General features: G+C 38.6%; 1 pseudogene; it reads left to right on the top strand.

Annotated features, from left to right (window-relative positions):
• Positions 1-1,580: 1,580 nt before the first annotated feature.
• LOC137978449 (uncharacterized) lies at positions 1,581-3,381 on the top strand (annotated as a pseudogene).
• The last annotated feature ends 9,760 nt before the right edge of the window (positions 3,382-13,141 follow it).

Here is a 13,141-nt window from a genome sequence, read left to right as displayed (position 1 = left end):
TTTTTTTTGTTTTGTTTTGTTTTGTTTTGTTTTTTTTTTTGCTTTTTGTAGTTTTTATTTTCCAAATTATGAGCCGAGCCATCATCGAGCCAACAAAGAAATGGCCGCTTGGGAGAAACAGCTTCAAAGAACAAACTTCAAGGCCAACAAGAGCACTAAAGTTTACTCCAATCATTTTGCCGTTGGATACCGCTGTGATAATTGCGAGAAGCCCATTTTGTATATGAAAGGTTATCCAGACGAAGTCAATAACGTAAGGGCTAGAGAAAACACCGACAAGGAAAACGAAAGCAACATTGAAAGCCAGATCACGAGCCTTCAGTGAAGCAATGCCGTGATAGCTATCTGGAGAAAGAGTCGGATTAAAGTGCTTCGTCCTCGTACAATTCCGAGTTAAGTTTTCCACTTTCAGTCAAGGATGATTGCACATCTACAATCTTAATTTGATTTTAAGATTTGTATTGCGTACCATTAGCATCAGATCGGTTTGAAGAAGGGAATATTTTCTGATCAGTTGTAATTTTCGTTTCAAAAATTGTACGTGACGACATTCGCTTTTTGATAGTTTCGGTTGAAGACGGTTTCATTTCCGTTTTCATGGGTTGTCACATTTTCAGAATAAGCCTTAAGTTTACAGGCATGTTCTTGATCACAAGTAGCTGATGCTTTGAGGTCAGATATAACCGCAGGTTGAATTCCAGAAGAATTTAGTGAATCGACCCTATTGATCCTTGGAAAAGCTGGCTTTTGTGTTTTCAGGAAAAGTTTGCTGTATCACTGGAAGCAGCAGCGGGTTGGTTTGAATCGGTTTTCTGTATACATTGAACATATTCAGTGTTGACTCTCTTTCCGATCTTTGCTTTAACCGGCACCGAAGCATGAGATTTCAAATTATTACCCTCGTCTGGATAACTTAACCTTTCACATACAAAGTAGGCTTTTCGCAAGTATCACAACGGTATCCAAAGACGAAATGATTAGGGCAAGCTTTAGTACAGTTCTCTTGGTGACCTTGGAGTTTGTTCTTTGAAGCTGTTTCTCTCAAGCTGCCACTTCAAGTCTTGAGCTTTGTTGGATCGAGGAGAGTAAAACCTCTAAAGACAGTACTAGTTTGATCACTCGCTCTGAATATCGACGGTCACTGTCGCATCCATACACTGCAGACCCATTTCTACTTCTTAAACTTGAAGAATTTATATTTATAGCAGAGTCAACTGGTTTGTTTGCCCCCTGGCGATCCCAGAAGTCTTTGCAAATGTAGGGTAAGACAAACGGGTCTTGGGACCGGCAACTCATTCATTTCTGCAGTAGCTTGCTCAGTTGATCAAACCCTTTCTAAAACCAAACTGGTATTGATATAACTGGGGGATGTAATATATTCATTATAGCTTGTTAGCTGTTTGAAAACCAGCTTTTCAAAGATCTGGGCAAATATGGAAAGAACTGAAATAGGACGAAAGTTAGATGGGTCAGTAATATCACCACTTTTATCCATTGGGAGCACTTCGGACGTTTTTAGGATGCTACTGGATAATACGAACAAGAAGTTATTTCGAAAAACATTTGACTATAAAAAATCGCGATAAAACATTTCTTATTGAAAGATGCAGATGAAAAGGAACTGGCTAGCTCAACGTTACGTTCAATCGCTTTGAACTACATTCAGCGTACAAGCCCTAATCCACCTAAGGCTCTTGTCAAAGCTCTCAATCGCTTAAAGAAACGTGACGACATCGTTATCACTAAGCCCGATAAAGGTTCTGGGGTTGTAGTGATGGACAAACCCGAATACATCCGCCTACTAAGCGCTGCTTCAGTTGACAACACCTCTAAATTTACTCATGTCGATGACAAACGACCTAAAATGCGTGGACGACCACCTAAACATTTCCACCCGCTCCTTCAGAAAGAGAAAGAGTTGCACGAAACTTTAAATCAAATTCTGCCTGAAGAAATTGTCAATTCACTTTCGCCTAAGAGTTCCAGGCTCGCTCATCTTTATGGCTTACCCAAGACTCACAAAACCACACTAAGTATGAGGCCTATTTTATCAGCAACCGGAACTTACAATTACAATCTTGCTAAATGGCTGGAACAAAAGCTGAAGCCGCTTTCTCTAAATGATTATACAATCACTGATGCCTTTGCCTTCGCTGATGAGATCCGTACCCACACTATGAGTGAAACTGACATATTGGTCTCTTACGACGTCGCAGCTCTTTTTACAAATGTACCTTTGGATGAGACCATCACAATCTTGGTCAATAAAGCCTTTACTGATGATTGGTTCAACAAAACCTATGGCCTTAATCTGCAACAGGATCAGCTTGCTAGACTACTAGAAATTGCCAAAACCAATCAGCTTTTCCAGTTTAATGGTTAACTTTACCAACAGACAGATGGTGTGGCTATGGGCTCGCCCCTTGGTCCTCTAATGGCCAATGTCTTCATGTGTCATCTTGAAGAAAAGCTTACACGCGATGGCTTGATGCCCCAATTGTACAAGAGGTACGTAGATGATACCCTGGCTAGAATGCCTAGTGCTGTTGCTGCTGCTGAGTTTCTTAGTACCCTGAATGGCCTACACCCCAGTCTAACATTTACGATGGAGCTTCCTGTGGATAACAAGATCCCTTTTATCGGCATTGAAATCGTCAAGAACGGAACTAAACTTGAAACTCAAGTTTACAGAAAACCAACAAACACTGGATTACTCCTACACTTCCAAAGTCACACGGATAAACGCTATAAAGACAATTTATTAAAAACAATGATACATCGTGCCTATGCCTTGTCGTCTACAACAGAGGCTTTCAATGCAGAATGTGCCAAGTTGCGCTCTATATTTAGTCGCCTTGACTATCCAATAAGTCTTATTGATTCTGCCATTAACAATTTTCTTTTTCGAAATGCTTCAGTGAACACAGCAGAAAGTAACAATGACGATAGTAGAATAGTAAGAATTAGTCTTCCATTTAAAGATCAAGTGGCCGCTAATGCGGTTCGTAAGCAGTTACGCGATCTTAGCCATAAGATTGGCCCTACTTTGCAGCCAGTTTTCGTGAGTAAGAAATTGGGCAAGATCTCAAAGCCAAAGAAACGAAGCCGTCAATTGTGAATAAGCAGTGTGTTGTTTATCATTTTTCATGTGATCTGTGCGACGCAGATTATGTCGGGTACACAGCCCGACACCTTCATCAACGCATTCCTGACCACAAATATTCGGCAATCGGTAGACATTTCTTAGAAGCTCACGGTAACAACAACCTTTTGAAAGAAGACCAATTCACAGTTTTAAGAAAGTGCCAGAGCATCATCAAGAATCTAAAGCCTAATTTAAATACCCAGACGGACTCCATACGTGCGAAACTCTTTGTTTAACATTTTCTTTAATTTTTATTATTTACTCATGTTACAGCTTTTAATCAGCTATTGTTTTTTTTTTAGTATTTATAGACCTAAACTCACCCAAATATTTTGACTTGATAATGACGTTTAGCTAACGTCGAAACGTCGTCGCTTTTTAGCAAATCTTTTAGCAATTTTTTAATCTTAAATTGATTTTAAGAAATGTTTTATCGCAATTTTTTATAGTCAAATGCTGGATAATACCTTGCTCTATTGACAGGTTATAAACTGCGGCCATTGCCTCATTAATGTAATCGAAAGCTAACTAAATACACTTAGGGGTAGCTCCTATACACTATTTGTCTGTTCTTAGGTTTATGATTAAATCACGCACTTCATATGGGAGAATATGTCTATGAGGGTAGCTCTATGATCAGTTATACGATTCACTCGTCACCTTAACGATAAGTGGCATATTGCCCGCCAAGTCAAATAGCATGTCTAAATATTCAGAAGTAAACTTATCACTGTAATATTTGTAAAAGTCAATGTTAATATCACCAGTTATGTACACCTCATAACCACAACTGTTTATATGATGTAACTTCGGATTAAGAAGTTCTCGAAATTTTTTCAAGATTGCCTTTGGGATGCCTATATATGGAACTAACAATAAGGCTCTTTTGCCTTCTCTGGGAAGGTCGACAAAGCACGTTTCAAGGCCATTAGTCGTAACTCTAAATCCTGTCTCCGAGTATATTCTACTAGGCTAACTTTTATACAGATACCAACTTCTGCGTCATTCGTTTTAGAGTTCACACTAACAAAATTATAACTAGTTTTATTACATGACTAGCTCTATGACTTGGCAAGATGAACCAAATCCCGCGCTGTGATTGACTATCCGAGCGAGCAAGATGAAGCTATCTTGCCCACTCGGTATTTCTCGCTTGGTCCCGCAAGATCAAAGTTTTATCCCATATAATAAATCAATTATTAGACACGCTTGTTCCGTCAAGATGGCTGGATATTGGCCTCGTTCTTTTTGTGCGTGTTTATGGATCTCGACTTCGCCTCGGTCCATAAACACTCAAAAAAATAACTTGGCCAACATCCAGCCATCTTGACCAAACAAGCTTGGTCAACACATATATTGATGTCATGCACGCGTTGGTTATTTTCATTTATCTTGGTTTCAGTAACAGTCATAACGCTAGGCATTTCCTTCTCAACTACCAAGATAACATTAAGCAGACTTAAATTCTTGCCTAAGCTCCGAATATTACAATTGAATATTGAAAAACTTTTTATGTTGAATTGTTGAAAGTACGTGCCTAATTGCTTAACTGTGTGATATTTTCATTCAATATTTAAATTTCCTAATACATCCAAAAATTTATTTTCTTTAATAGGACTGTCGAGGGTGGTATTAAATAAATCTCTTTCTTTAAATATACTAGGCGAATGACAAATCGGCAATTACCTCAGGACCTATCCCATTAAGACATTTTTAAATTAAAATTAATGCTTGATAGTACCAACGATATTAAGCCCAGTCTGATTGGCCATTATTTGGCGGGACCTGTGTTCTAATTTAGATAACACCGCAAACTGATGGGCCAAGGCCACAAAGGAGAGATAATTGTCTCTTCTGGGAACGTAGACGTATTTCCGGCCCCCTCTTTTCTCCGCGTTCGCAAGCTGCCGTCACGTCGTTGTCAGTGAATTAATTGTATAAATAGACCTTCGTTTTAATAGTAATTTTAATTTGATTAATCGTGTCAGAAGGTCACAACAAGCCTTGCATATTTTAAGTGCGTTGGCGATAGCTAACTCTTGTTTGCTTTACTTCCTTGTTTGGGTAAGTTTTACGTATTTCAAATCTTTGCAGAGAGTTTGAATCGACTTGTTTGCAAAATTACAAGTTGCATTCTCGGGACTACTGACAAGACTGGCTCGTCACTCTTTAAAAATGAGAGGTAGATTCCCACAGTTTGAAGTCGCGGCCTCCCCCGGCCCTCATTTTGGCAAGTCCCAACATTCTCTCCACACACTTACATACAAACAGAAACTTTATTTCACCTCGAATTTAAGAGTAGTTATACAGCTAATTTCTTCGGGAGAAATATACATTGATATAAAAACAAAAATCAATATTTTTTTTTATGCATCATATGCTAGTGAATTAGAGGGATCGATATGTGAGAATTTTACGGCCAATTTCAGGGATTTTATCAATAATTCGTAAGGAATCAGGTAGAGTGTTCCACATTTTAGCTGCTAGATATGAAAAGGAGTTAATTAAGGTCATTAGTTTTAGTTCTCAGTTTCGGAATAGACAGCGTAAGACTGCCTCTTAGGCTGTGAAGGGTAGAGCGCATTATAAACATTTTTCTTATGTAGCTCGGATAGTTAACTATTCTTCTATAAATACTATTAAGAAATTTTGAAGGGGTCTAATATCCAAGTATACTAATTTAGCCTGTCAAGTTAACTGTAAGATGAATTGTAATGTTGAAAAATGAATCTTAAAAGAAGCACCTTTTCTAGCTTCCAATACCCACCTTATCTCTAAAATTCCAACCTTTTCCACTTCATTCATCCTTCTCCCCCTTGCAATGTTGACTCTTTAAGTTTTAAGATAAGGGGTGCGGGGGAGGGGGGAAGATGGGAAGATAATAGGTAAATTAGTAACGTCCCAAGAAGCTGAAATGTCTCCACTAATTTTGCAACTTGTTGAAGGTCCCCTTATTGCGCGCCAGGGGCCTGGGCACATAAACATCGACATGTTGCTTTGAAAGTGTTGAGAATGTTGCGTGCGTTCGGCCTTGCTTTTACTACAGTATGCGCTGTTCAGTGTGTCTAGCTTATCGGTGTCACGAGCACCGCGAAAGTGCCATGTAGCGAAGAAGTAAGACTGACAAGTGATGCAGTATGAATGCTTTGTATAGTTTAACTAGTGTCTCTTTTGATTAATTTGAGAAATCTTAACATCACTTTAAATTACTAATTTATTTTCTTAGTGATATGTAGCAGATACGTGATTATGAAAATTAAGCCCGTTGTCTGTACAGTATAAATATTTGAATGCTATCTTTCACAGGAAACGAAAAGACATGATCAGGACAAAGGCTAGATACTTTGCGGTCTCCTTTACTTTTATGCCATTGGCTAGATACCAATGGTTTACAACTTGCACTTTTCATATGACTTCATCCTTTGACTCGTGTTAGTTCAAATGTTGCTTTAAATTTATATCAGATCAGTTTAGATTGAATCGGTGTAAAAACTGTGGCAACTGTCAGAAAAGTGAGAAATTCTGACTCAATTCAATGTATCTCACCATATTTTGCTCATGCACGTAGTTGGCTGAGGCTCTTGTGAGTTTACTAAATTTGCCATTTTCACTTGAAGTGTCGACAGTTATGCAAAGTGGCTAACAACAAAATACTTCCGCTGCGGTAATTCTTTTTACTTGTCTCAACAAACTTTGTTGCATTATAATCCTCTTTTTCTGGAAACTCGCTTTATTGTTCATTGGTCTTAAAAGAAGGGAAACTGGCCATAATTTGGTCCACAACCGAAGTGGGAAGGAGAGCGTCCATTTGTGGACGCCGCAAATGCTTTGCAAAGCCGTTTAAAGAAATTTACCAATGCGGTAGTTTCTGATGTCACTCCGGCCGGTACTGAAAGCAAAGTCTCTTCACCATCCTGGATAAAATTAAAACAGTGCTGTTTTTACTAAATTTCAGGGCGGAACATAAAGCAGCAATTTATAATGATAATAGGACAGAGGGAATTACAAAATACGAGAAGATAACGGTGATAACATAAAGCTTTATCTGCTCAACTTTTCTTTAAAAGCTGCTTTTAATTTTAATAGCTCTGAAAAAAAGACCAATGATTCAAATGCAACCAGCGCACTGTTGATGACGCGTACAACTGTCTAATTGCAAACTGTCCTATTAATATAATGCTGAAAACAGGGATGTCGATAACCAATCCGATTCGATAATTTTGTTATAGTTACGACTGGTAATGAAGTCCAATTCGATGTGTAATCATACGAGAGATAACAAAATTGGACGACCGCGCATCTTTCAGAGTGTCATTAAACAATTTACGCCTTCTTTCATAACTTGGTTCTTCTTCTTTTCTTGGAAATTCTAATAATTATGGTTAATTGGTTAGAGGACGTCGTGACGTCCAATTCGGTCTGTAATCATACGAGTGATGACAAAATTGGACGACCGCGCAGCGGGAGTCCGATTTGTTTATTGCGAATATGATTACAGACCGAATTGGACGACACGAAGTCCTCTAACCAATTGACCATAATTATTACAATTTCCAAGAAAAGAAGAAGAACCAAGTTATAAAAAAAGACGTAAATTGTTTAATGACGCTCCGAAAGAAAGAAAGAAAGAAACAAACAAAGTCCTAATTTAGGAGTCTGTACGCTGTTTCTACGGTGATTGAAACCAAGGTTGTGATTGGTTGATTTAAACTACAACTTTAAATGTGATTGGCTTATTGAACTGTCCGAAAACAGCTTGGCAAGTAAATTAGTGGTAAATAGGAATTCTTTAAACCAGTGACAATCAAAGAAATTGTAATAATAATAATAATAATAATAATAATAATAATAGTAATAAATAATAATAATGATGATGATGATAAGAAACTTTCTTTGTATAGCGCACATGTCAGTCCACATATCGCACACATCCTACGCTCATGGCGCTTCACAAAAATAACAAAAATCAAGATATTTACAAAAATGACAGATTTACAAAAAAAAAAACTTCACACTTACAATCTAAAACTATGTACATTTATAAAAACAGCGATCCTTTATTTAAGATTCATTGAAAATATATGTCTTAAGAAATCTTAGAAAACTGTCTATAGTATTTTAATTTCCTATTGAAACCGGTAATGCATTCCAGAGTCTGGAATTGTTAATTTAATTTTAAAGTGTCCCCAATTAGTGCTTCAGCGCTAGAACGACTAGACACTTCAATAAAGTTCCCTTCCTTTCCTTTTTATCACCGGAAATGTTTGTTTGTATAAGCTCAAGAGTTCCTGAACAGCAGCAGGTCGCAATGACCTAGAAAAGCGGCGAAACTGTCACTTCTGCATCAAGTATAATTAGGGGCTGTCCTATTCAATGACTTAAAATTTTAAAGTAGTAGTAGTATATCTTGAAAATACTGAATCCGATACGGAATCGGCAGCCAGTGTAGTTCTCGCAAGACAAGTGTTGTATGTTCAAATTTGCACAGGATATACGGTCACACATTGTTGGATTGCATTGTGGAATCTCAATATATATATGCAGTTATATATATATATATATATATATATATATATATATATATATATATATATATATATATATATATATATACACAATATGTATACAATGTGCCCTCCCGGTTGTCACCATAATGGCTTTATGGCAACTCCTGAACTTGGGCACAGGATGTACGGTTACACATTGTTGGATTGCATTGTGGAGTCACAAGAGTGCTCAAACTGCAAGCAGTACGTGAGCGAAGCATTATGCCAATAGTGAACACCTATTATATATATATATGTGTGTGTGTGTGTTACTATACTGTAACTGCACGTTTAGCTTTGGCTTTAAACGTGAAATATAGGTAGCTTCTTTAAACTTAGGACTACGAGCGTCTCTAGCTGAGTTTATGATCATAAAACAACCAGGAGTGCATTTTCGTTTACAGCCATCTGAAAAAACTGTGAGGTGTTTTTAAACATGAATCAACATAGGTTCCTTAAACCTACTTGAAAGATGGCGTGACGTCTCGTCAAAATTAGGAGCTTAATGGGAGGGTCTCACGGTTAAGCGCATGGGCGGAGTTGGAATTAATGCGACGAGTCGACCGCAGGCAGACAACCCAAAAGGATGCGAGAGCTTGTCTATTTATATTGTTTGTGGCGACCCGTGGAATCGGAAAAGGAACTCGTAGCGTTCTTAAACCGAATCAAATCACTCAGGACAACGCGGAAAATAGTAAATGAGTGAACTTTATTTACCTAGCTGTTCATAAAATGCCATGCATTTCACAGAATTCAATGCTTTGACTATAAAAAGTCTTTTTTTCAAAAAGAGGATAGCACTTTTAAATATTTCCACAAATAGAATGGTCTAATTGCTTTGAAAATATGAAGTAACTAAATAAAATTTGTTAACTGTCCCTAGAACCTATGCCCACACCAGCAGGGTAAGGAAAGGAAAGTAAAGGAAAGTAAAGGAAATGAACTTAATTTAAGTTGCCAGTCTGTACATGTAGTTCTAACGCTAGTCTTTTAGCGTTAGAGCACAAATTGGGTCACTGTAAACTGAAATAAAAAATAATAATAACACAAATCAAATCAAATTTTGGTTTTTGAGGAGCGGGGAGGAAGGGGAGAAACCAGAGTATCTGCCGGGGAAAATGTCTGTGAGCGGAGCACAGCAGTAGTAGTAGTAGTAGTAGTCGTCGTCGTCGTCGTCGTCGTCGTCGTCGTCGTCGTCGTCGTCGTCGTCGTCGTCGTCGTTGTAGTAGTAGTAGTAGTAGTAGTAATAGTAGTACGTCGTTGTAGTAGTAGTAGTAGTAGTAGTAGTAGTAGTAGTAGTAGTAGTAGTAGTAGTAGTAGTAGTAGTAGTAGTAGTAGTAGTAGTAGTAGTAGTAAGGCTTTGTTTAAACACGGAAAAAACAACAGTTTAAGCTTTACAGGTTAAAAACTAAAACTATTTACAACTACTTTTTGTGATTGCCGTGTGGGAATCCGATATGTTGTTGGATACCTTCTTCAAGTTTCGCTTAAATTGAGCAACAGATCCAACATTCTTTAAGCTACAGGGCAAGTTATTCCATAATGTGGCCCCGCTATAGGGGAAGCTTCGCTTTAAATAATTAGTTCTCGGTTTTGGAAGAGCCAGCTTTCCCTCAGAGTTTGTCAGGTTTTAATTAGAGTCATACTGAGTGAAATGGCATTGAAGATAATCTGGCGCATGTCCATTTATTGTCTTAAGGCTTTCCGCTTCTTTCGTCGAAATGATAGCCTCTCCCAGTTAGGGGTGGTTCGAGTTCGTATCAAAGGCAATTTTGGAATTACTCTAGGTGCACGATTCTGCAATTTTTGGAGCTTATCACTCAGGTAGCCACTCAAAGAGTCCCAAACCGGGCTGCAATAATCGAAATATGGCAAAATCAGAGCGTTATAAATTTGAATGGCAGTTTCTTTTGGAATAAAGGGTCGAACACGTTTGAGGGCGCCTATAGCTGAGGATACTTTCTTGCATATTTCTTCAACGTGTTTGCACCAAGTAAGTCGAGCATCTATGGATTTGGTATGTTCAATCTGCTTGATGATTTGATCGTCAATTCGTATTACAACGTCTTCATTTTGGACAGATAATCTCTGCCTTGACCCAATAATCATAAGTTCAGTTTTGGAAATATTTAAACTAATCTTGTTGGCTTTCAGCCAGCAGCTCAGTTTACCTAGTTCAGGGATCAAGGCTTTTTTGAATTCCGTTAACGTTTTAGACGACAGTGTAATGTTTGTGTCATCAGCAGACATCATTGGCGCAGCGGCCCGCAGGCAGTAGGGGAGATCATTAAAGTGCCTATAAACCCCAATTTTTTGTTTTGCTTCAAGAAATCTTTGTATCGCTCTGAGCAAAATAGCGCAAAAATTTTTGTTTTTGGTTAAAACCGGAATTTTTTACGAATTTTCAAAGTGGCGGAAAAGCGAGATTCGAAAACCCATTACCGAGCTGGTGAGCTTGCCGAAAGGGAATGGGTCGAGTGTAATTCGTGACGTAAAACCCGGACTGTGAGTGTCGCAAGTTGTGACAATTCCATCAGAGGTGAAGCCATGCCTGAGAAATGTGTTGTTTTCGGTTGTAGCAATGTTCGAAGCAAAGAGAAAGGGATACTGCTTCATCCCATACCGTTTTACGGTAAAAGTGAAAGCGAAAAGCAAAAGCGAAGGAAGAAGTGGATCGATTTTGTTAAATCGAAACGTGCTAGGGGATCGTCAGCATAATTTTGCCTCGTGAGTGTCTTCCTCATCGCTGGCCGCAAAGCTCGAGTTTGGCGAACCTTCAACTTCCAGCTCGTAATCTTCCATTTCTGAAACTTCCGTATCTGGGGCCCGTTTCTCGAAAGTCCCGAAAACGTTCCGGACCCGAAAAGCCATTTGTGAAACTGCCAACCGCTTGTTTTGGAAAGCCGATCTTTTAAGATGTTTTTAAGCTAGCTAAAAGAAACATGTCTGTGAAGTTTGACGACTTAAATCCTTTGCGTTCTTTAGATACAAAAGGAATTTTGACACCCGAAAATGCACCGAAAAGTTTCGGGACTTTCGAGAAACGGAGGACAGAATGGAGTCGTTCGAAGCCATTTCTTGATTAACACGTACGCTGGTTACAAACGTCAGCCGAACAGAAATTGTTTTCACCGGCACGCAGGGAAAACTACAAAACTACGCGTCTCCTCTGTTGATTTGCCTGATGCTAATGTCCGGGAATTACGTCACTAGGCCCAGTCTCCCTTTTACCCGGTCGCGGGCAGAGAAAACCGCACTTTAAAAATTCGTAAAAAATTCCGGTTTTAACCAAAAACAAAAATTTTTGCGCCATTTTACTCAGAGCGATACAGAGATTTCTCGAAGCGAAAAAAAAAATTTCGGGTTTATAGGCACTTAATATAAATTAGAAATAGCGAAGGACCCATTATTACTGTCCTGCGGTACGCCGCACCTGAGATTGCGAGCAGTCGATAGCTTGCCGTTGACATCAGTAGAGAGCCAACAAACTTTAGGGGATAGTTAGTGTCTGAACGTTTCAAAAAAAATACAAACAGCACAAGATGGCACCACTTTGAAATACCTCTACCCAAATAACCATACTTGTCCAAACTGTCTTTATGAAGCCTTCCTGAATTGCCACTACTGTTATCAAAAGGTTCATTTCTAATGTCAGCTCTGTTTAAAATGGAAAGCTGAAATATGTCAGGATCCACACACAATTTATAAAACCTTCAGTGTCACGCAATATTATTATATTTATTTATGATTTTTTGCATTTTTATTTTATTTTATTTTATTTTATGGCTCTGGTCATTTGCCTACAGTGACCCCACCTAGGCCTGCATCATTGTGGACAAGTAGTGCTGAATGGCCTAGTGTTGCTGGTCAGTGTGGTAATGTTTGGAAGACAGACAGATGATGAAGCTCGGCTGCTTGTAGTGGGGTGAATCTCCTGGCCTAAGGTTAATCGTAAAGGCTAGGCATTTCTCTCACTACAAGGTGCCTTGTTGTGAGCCATGTACATTGAGCATGGGTCTTCAACTTTCATCCTTGGGAACCAACTGGCTTTGAATAAATTCTAAGCTACCAAGGCCTCTAGGAAGGACTCTTATCGCTCTGTATCGTGTACTTTGCAATAAAGAGAAACAGCGCAATATCCCATTCACGCATTCATGAAACCTTGCCATAACTACAGGTTTTACTCTTAGTTTAAGTTGTAATAAACATTACCCTGGCTCCCGAGGCCTTTTGAAAAGTTTAACAATTCCTAAATCGAACCAGCAATTTCATTCGGCCGCAGCTTCAATTCACTGCGATAAACGAGAGAAACTAAGGCGGCGTTCGATTGACCGTATTTCGGAAACAGGAATACGAGGAATATAAGTTAGGAATTAGAATCCTTCACTTTTGCAGAGATGCAAATTAATATTGTCAAAACATCCGCTAAAATGCTATTTTAAACGTAGCT

Source organism: Montipora foliosa, chromosome 12 (assembly GCF_036669935.1).
Source record: "Montipora foliosa isolate CH-2021 chromosome 12, ASM3666993v2, whole genome shotgun sequence".
Classification (NCBI taxonomy): domain Eukaryota; kingdom Metazoa; phylum Cnidaria; class Anthozoa; order Scleractinia; family Acroporidae; genus Montipora; species Montipora foliosa.
Note: the sequence above shows the minus strand (reverse complement) of the source record. Positions and strands in the feature narration are given on the sequence as shown.